Source organism: Aegilops tauschii, chromosome 3, assembly GCF_002575655.3.
Source record: "Aegilops tauschii subsp. strangulata cultivar AL8/78 chromosome 3, Aet v6.0, whole genome shotgun sequence".
Taxonomy (NCBI): Eukaryota; Viridiplantae; Streptophyta; class Magnoliopsida; order Poales; family Poaceae; genus Aegilops; species Aegilops tauschii.
In genome coordinates, this window is record NC_053037.3 from 391,225,308 (window position 1) to 391,231,675 (window position 6,368).

Here is a 6,368-nt window from a genome sequence, read left to right on the forward strand (position 1 = left end):
ATTCTACATCATTTCTGATCAACAATATGTTAACAACATATACTCATCAAAAATTCTATAGTTCTCCCACTCACTTCTTTGGAAATACAAGTTTCTCATAAACTTTGTATAAACCCAAAATCTTTGATCATCTCATCAAAGCGTACATTCCAACTCCGAGATGCTTACTCCAGTCCTTAGAAGGATTGCTGGAGCTTTGCATACTTGTTAGCATCTTTCAGGATTGACAAAACCTTCTGGTTGTATCACATACAACCTTTCCTCAAGGAAATCGTCGAGGAAACAATGTTTTGACATCCTATCTGCAAGATTTCATAAATAATGCAGTAACTGCTAATATAATTCCAACAGACTCTTAGCATCGCTACGAGTGAGAAAGTCTCATCGCAGTCAACTCCTTGAACTTGTCGGAAAACATCTTAACGACAAGTCGAGCTTTCTTAATGGTGACACTTACCATCATTGTCCGTCTTCCTTTTAAAATCCATCTGCACCCAACAGCCTTACGACCAACAAGTAGTTCTTCCAAAGTCTATACTTTGTTTTTATACATGGACCCTCTCTCGGATGTTATGGCCTCGAGCCATTCGTCGGAATCTAGGCCCACCATCGCTTCTCCATAGCTCGTAGGTTCATTGTTGTCTAGCAACATGACTTCCAAGACAGGATTACGTACCACTCTGAAGTAGTACGCATCCTTGTCGACCTACGAGGTTTGGTAGTGACTTGATCCGAAGTTTCATGATCACTCTCATAAGCTTCCACTTCAATTGGTGTAGGTGCCACAGGAACAACTTCCTGTGCCCTGCTACACACTAGTTGAAGTGACGGTTCAATAACCTCATCAAGTCTCCACCATCCTCCCACTCAATTCTTTCGAGAGAAACTTTTCCTTGAGAAAGGACCTGTTTCTAGAAACAGTCACTTTTGCTTCCAGATCTGAAATAGGAGGTATACCCAACTGTTTTGGGTATTCTATGAAGATGCATTTATCCGCTTTGGGTTCGAGCTTATCAGCCTGAAACTTTTCCACATAAGCATCGCAGCCCCAAACTTTTAAGAAACGATAGCTTAGGTTTCTCTAAACCATAGTTCATACGGTGTCGTCTCAACGGAATTGCGTGGTGCCCTATTTAAAGTGAATGCAGTTGTCTCTAATGCCTAGCCCATAAACAATAGTGGTAATTTGATAAGAGACATCATGGTATGCACCATATCCAATAGGGTGCAGTTATGATGTTCGGACACACCATCACACTATGGTGTTCCAGGCGGTATTAGTTGTGAAACAATGTCCACGATGTCTTAATTGTGTGCCAAACTCGTAACTCAGATATTCATCTCTATGATCATATCACAGACATTTTATCCTCTTGTCACGACGATCTTCAACTTCACTCTGAAATTACTTGAACCTTTCAATAATTCAGACTTGTGTTTCATCAAGTAAATACACTCAGCATCTACTCAAATCATCTGTGAAGTAAGAACATAACGATATCCACTGCATGCCTCGGCACTCATTGGACTGCGCACATCAAAATGTATTACTTCCAACAAGTTGCTTTCTTGTTCCATCTTACTGAAAACGAGGCCTTTCAGTCATCTTGCCCATGTGGTATGATTTGCATGTCTCAAGTGAGTCCAAATGATCCATCTGTATGGACTTTCTTCATGCATATATACTAATAGACATGGTTCGCATGTCTCAATCTTTTCAAAAACGAGTGAGTCCAAAGATCCATCAACATGGAGCTTCTTCATGCGTTTTATACCAATATGACTCAAGTGGCAGTGCCACAAGTATGTGGTACTATCTTATATCTTTTGGCATGAACATGTGTATCACTATGATCGAGATTCAATAAACCATTTATTTTAAGTGCAAGACCATTGAAGGTATTATTCAAATAGACAGAGTAACAATTATTCTCCTTAAATGAATAACCGTATTGCGATAAACATAATCCAATCATGTCTATGCTCATCGCAAACACCAAATAACAATTATTTAGGCTTAACACCAATCTCGATGGTAGAGGGAGCATGCGATGCTTGATCACATCAACCTTGGAAACACTTCCAACACATATCGTCATCTCACCTTTAGCTAGTCTCCGTTTATACCGTAGCCTTTTATTTCGAGTTACCAACACTTAGCAACCGAACCGGTATCTAATATCCTGGCGCTACTAGGAGTACTAGTAAAGTACACATTAATATAATGTATATCCAATATACCTCTGTCGACCTTGCCTGCCTTCTCATCTACCAAGTATCTAGGGTAGTTCTGCTTCAGTGACCGTTCCCCTCATTACACAAGCACTTAGTCTCGGGTTTGGGTTCAACCTTGGGTTTCTTCACTAGAGCAGCAACTGATTTGCCGTTTCATGAAGTATCCCTTCTTTCCCTTGCCCTTCTTGAAACTAGTGGTTTTACTAACCATCAACAATTGATGCTCCTACTTGATTTCTACTTTCGCGGTGTCAAAGATCGCGAGTTGCTCAAGGATCATCATGTCTATCCCTGATATGTTATAGTTCATCACGAAGCTCTAATAGCTTGGTGGCAGTGACTATGGAGAACCATCACTATCTCGTCTGGAAGATTAACTCCCACTCGATTCAAGCGATTGTAGTACTCAGACAATCTGAGCACATGCTCAACGATTGAGCTTTTCTCCCTTAATTTGCAGGCTTAAGAAACTTGTCAGAGGTCTCATACCTCTTGACGTGGGCACTAGTCTGAAATCCCGATTTCAGTCTTTGGAACATCTCATATGTTCTGTGATGTTTCAAAAACGTCTTTGGCGCCTCAATTCTAAACCGTTAGCATTACGCACTGAACTATCACGTAGTCATCAAAACGTGTATGTCAGATGTTCGCAACATCCACAAACGACGCTCGAGGTTCAGCACACCGAGCGGTGCATTAAGGACATAAGCCTTCTGCGCAGCAATGAGGATAATCCTTAGTTTACGGACCCAGTCCGCATAATTTCTACTATCAACTTTCAACTAAATTTTCTCTAGGAACATATCTTAAACAGTAGAACCAAAGCGTAAGCTATGACATAATTTGCAAAGACCTTTTGACTATGTTCATGATAATTAAGTTCATCTGATTATTTAATGAACTCCCACTTAGATAGACATCCGTCTAGTCACCTAAGTGATACATGATCCGAATCGACTAGACCGTGTCCGATCATCACGTGAGACGGACTAGTCATCAACGGTGAACATCTCCATGTTGATCGTATCTACTATACGACTCATGTTCGACCTTTCGGTCTCTTGTTTTCCGAGGCCATGTCTGTACATGCTAGGCTCGTCAAGTCAACCTAAGTGTTTCGCATGTGTAAATCTGGCTTACACCCGTTGTATGCGAACGTTAGAATCTATCACACCCGATCATCACGTGGTGCTTCGAAACAACGAACCTTCGCAACGGTGCACAGTTAGGGGGAACACATCTCTTGAAATTTTAGTGAGGGATCATCTTATTTATGCTACCGTCGTTCTAAGCAAATAAGATGTAAACATGACAAACATCACATGCAAATCATAAAGTGACATGATATGGCCAATATCATCTTGCGCCTTTTGATCTCCATCTTCGAGGCGCGGCATGATCACCTTCGTCACCGGCATGACACCATGATCTCCATCATCATGATCTCCATCATTGTGTCTTCATGAAGTTGTCTCGCCAACTATTACTTCTACTACTATGGCTAACGGTTAGCAATAAAGTAAAGTAATTACATGGCGTTTTTCATTGACACGCAGGTCATACAATAAATTAAGACAACTCCTATGGCTCCTGCCGGTTGTCATACTCATCGACATGCAAGTCGTGATTCCTATTACAAGAACATGATCAATCTCATACATCACATATATATAATTCATCACATCCTTTTGGCCATATCACATCACATAGCATACCCTGCAAAAACAAGTTAGACGTCCTCTAATTGTTGTTGCATGTTTTACGTGGCTGCTATGGGTTTCTAGCAAGAACGTTTCTTACCTACGCAAAAGCCACAACGGTGATATGCCAATTGCTATTTACCCTTCATAAGGACCCTCTTCATCGAATCCGATCCGACTAAAGTGGGAGAGACAGACACCCGCTAGCCACCTTATGCATCAAGTGCATGTCAGTCTGTGGAACCTGTCTCACGTAAGAGTACGTGTAAGGTCGGTCCGGGCCCCTTCATCCCACAATGCCGCCGAATCAAGATAAGACTAGTAACGGTAAGCAAATTGATTAAATCATCGCCCACAACTACTTTGTGTTCTACTCGTGCATAGAATCTACGCATAGACCTAGCTCTGATACCACTGTTGGGGAACGTAGCAATAATTCAAAATTTTCCTACGTGTCACCAAGATCAATCTAGGAGATGCTAGCAACGAGAGAGAGGGAGTGCATCTTCATACCCTCGAAGATCGCTAAGCAGAAGCGTTACAAGAACGCGGTTGATGGAGTCGTACTCGCGGCGATTCAAATCGCGGAAGATCCGATCTAGCGCCGAACGGACGGCGCCTCCGTGTTCAACACACGTAAAGCCCGGGGACGTCTCCTCCATCTTGATCCAGCAAGGGGAGAGGAGAAGCTGAGGGAAAACTCTAGCAGCACGACGGCGTGGTGGCGATGGAGCTCGTGGTTCTCCGGCAGAGCTTCGCTAAGCACTACGGAGGAGGAGAAGGAGTTGGAGGAGGAGAGGGCAGCGCCAGGAAAGGGTGCGGCTGCCCTCTCTCTCCCTCACTATATATAGGGGGAGGGGGTTGGAGAAGGCGCCCTAGGGGAGGGGCGGCGGCCAAGGGGAAAACCCTAGATGGGTTCTGGGCGCCCCCACCCCTAGGAGACTTGCCCCCCAAGCCAGGAGGGACGGCTGCCCTAGGGGAGGTGCCCCCATCTCTCCTGGTTATGTGAGAGGGGTTGGGAGGGGCGCACAGCCCCTTAGTGGGCTGGTTTGCCCCTTCCCCTTGGCCCATAAGGCCCCCCAACGCTTGCCGGGGCCTACGAAACCCCTTTCGGACATGCTGGCCATAGCCTGGTACCCCGGGAACAATTCCGGACTCCAATACCCTTCGTCCAATATACCGATCTTCACCTCCGGACCATTCCGGAGCTCCTCGTCATGTCCGGGATCTCATCCGGGACTCCGAACAACCTTCGGCAACCACATACTATTTCCCATAACAACTCTAGAGTCACCGAACCTTAAGTGTGTAGACCCTACGGGTTCGGGAACCATGCAGACATGACCGAGACGTTCTCCGGCCAATAACCAATAGCGGGATCTGGATACCCATGTTGGCTCCCACATGTTCCACCATGATCTCATCGGATGAACCACGATGTCGGGGATTCAATCAATCCTGTATTCAATTCCCTTTGTCCATCGGTATGTTACTTGCCCGAGATTCGATCGTCGGTATCCCAATACCTCGTTCAATCTCGTTACCGGCAAGTCTCTTTACTCGTTCTGTAACGCATGATCCCGTGGCTAACTCCTTATTCACACTGAGCTCATTATGATGATGCATTACCGAGTGGGCCCAGAGATACCTCTCTGTCATACGGAGTGACAAATCCCAGTCTCGATTCGTGCCAACCCAACAGACACTTTCGGAGATACCTGTAGTGCACCTTTATAGCCACCCAGTTACGTTGTGACGTTTGGTACACCCAAAGCATTCCTACGGTATCCGGGAGTTGCACAATCTCATGGTCTAAGGAAATGATACTTGACATTAGAAAAGCTCTTAGCAAACGAACTACACGATCTTGTGCTATGCTTAGGATTGGGTCTTGTCCATCACATCATTCTCCTAATGATGTGATCCCGTTATCAATGACATCCAATGTCCATGGTCAGGAAACCATAACCATCTATCGATCAACGAGCTAGTCAACTAGAGGCTTACTAGGGACATGTTGTGGTCTATGTATTCACACATGTATTACGGTTTCCAGTTAAAACAATTATAGCATGAACAATATACAATTATCATGAACAAGGAAATACAATAATAACCATTTTATTACTGCCTCTAGGGCATATTTCCAACAATAAGTATATACCCGTGATCACCTGCCAAGTGATCACGGCCCGATAGTATAGCACATCAGACGGACAAGAATGTAGGGCCACAGATGGAAAACTAGCATCCTATACTAAGCATGTAGGATTGCAGGTAAAGGTAACAACAGTAGTAGCAAGGACAGGCTATGCATCAGGATAGGATAAACGGAAAACAGTAACAGGCTACACTACTCTAATGCAAGCAGTATAGAGAAGAATAGGCGATATCTGGTGATCAAGGGGGGTCTTGCCTGGAAGCTCAGCCGAG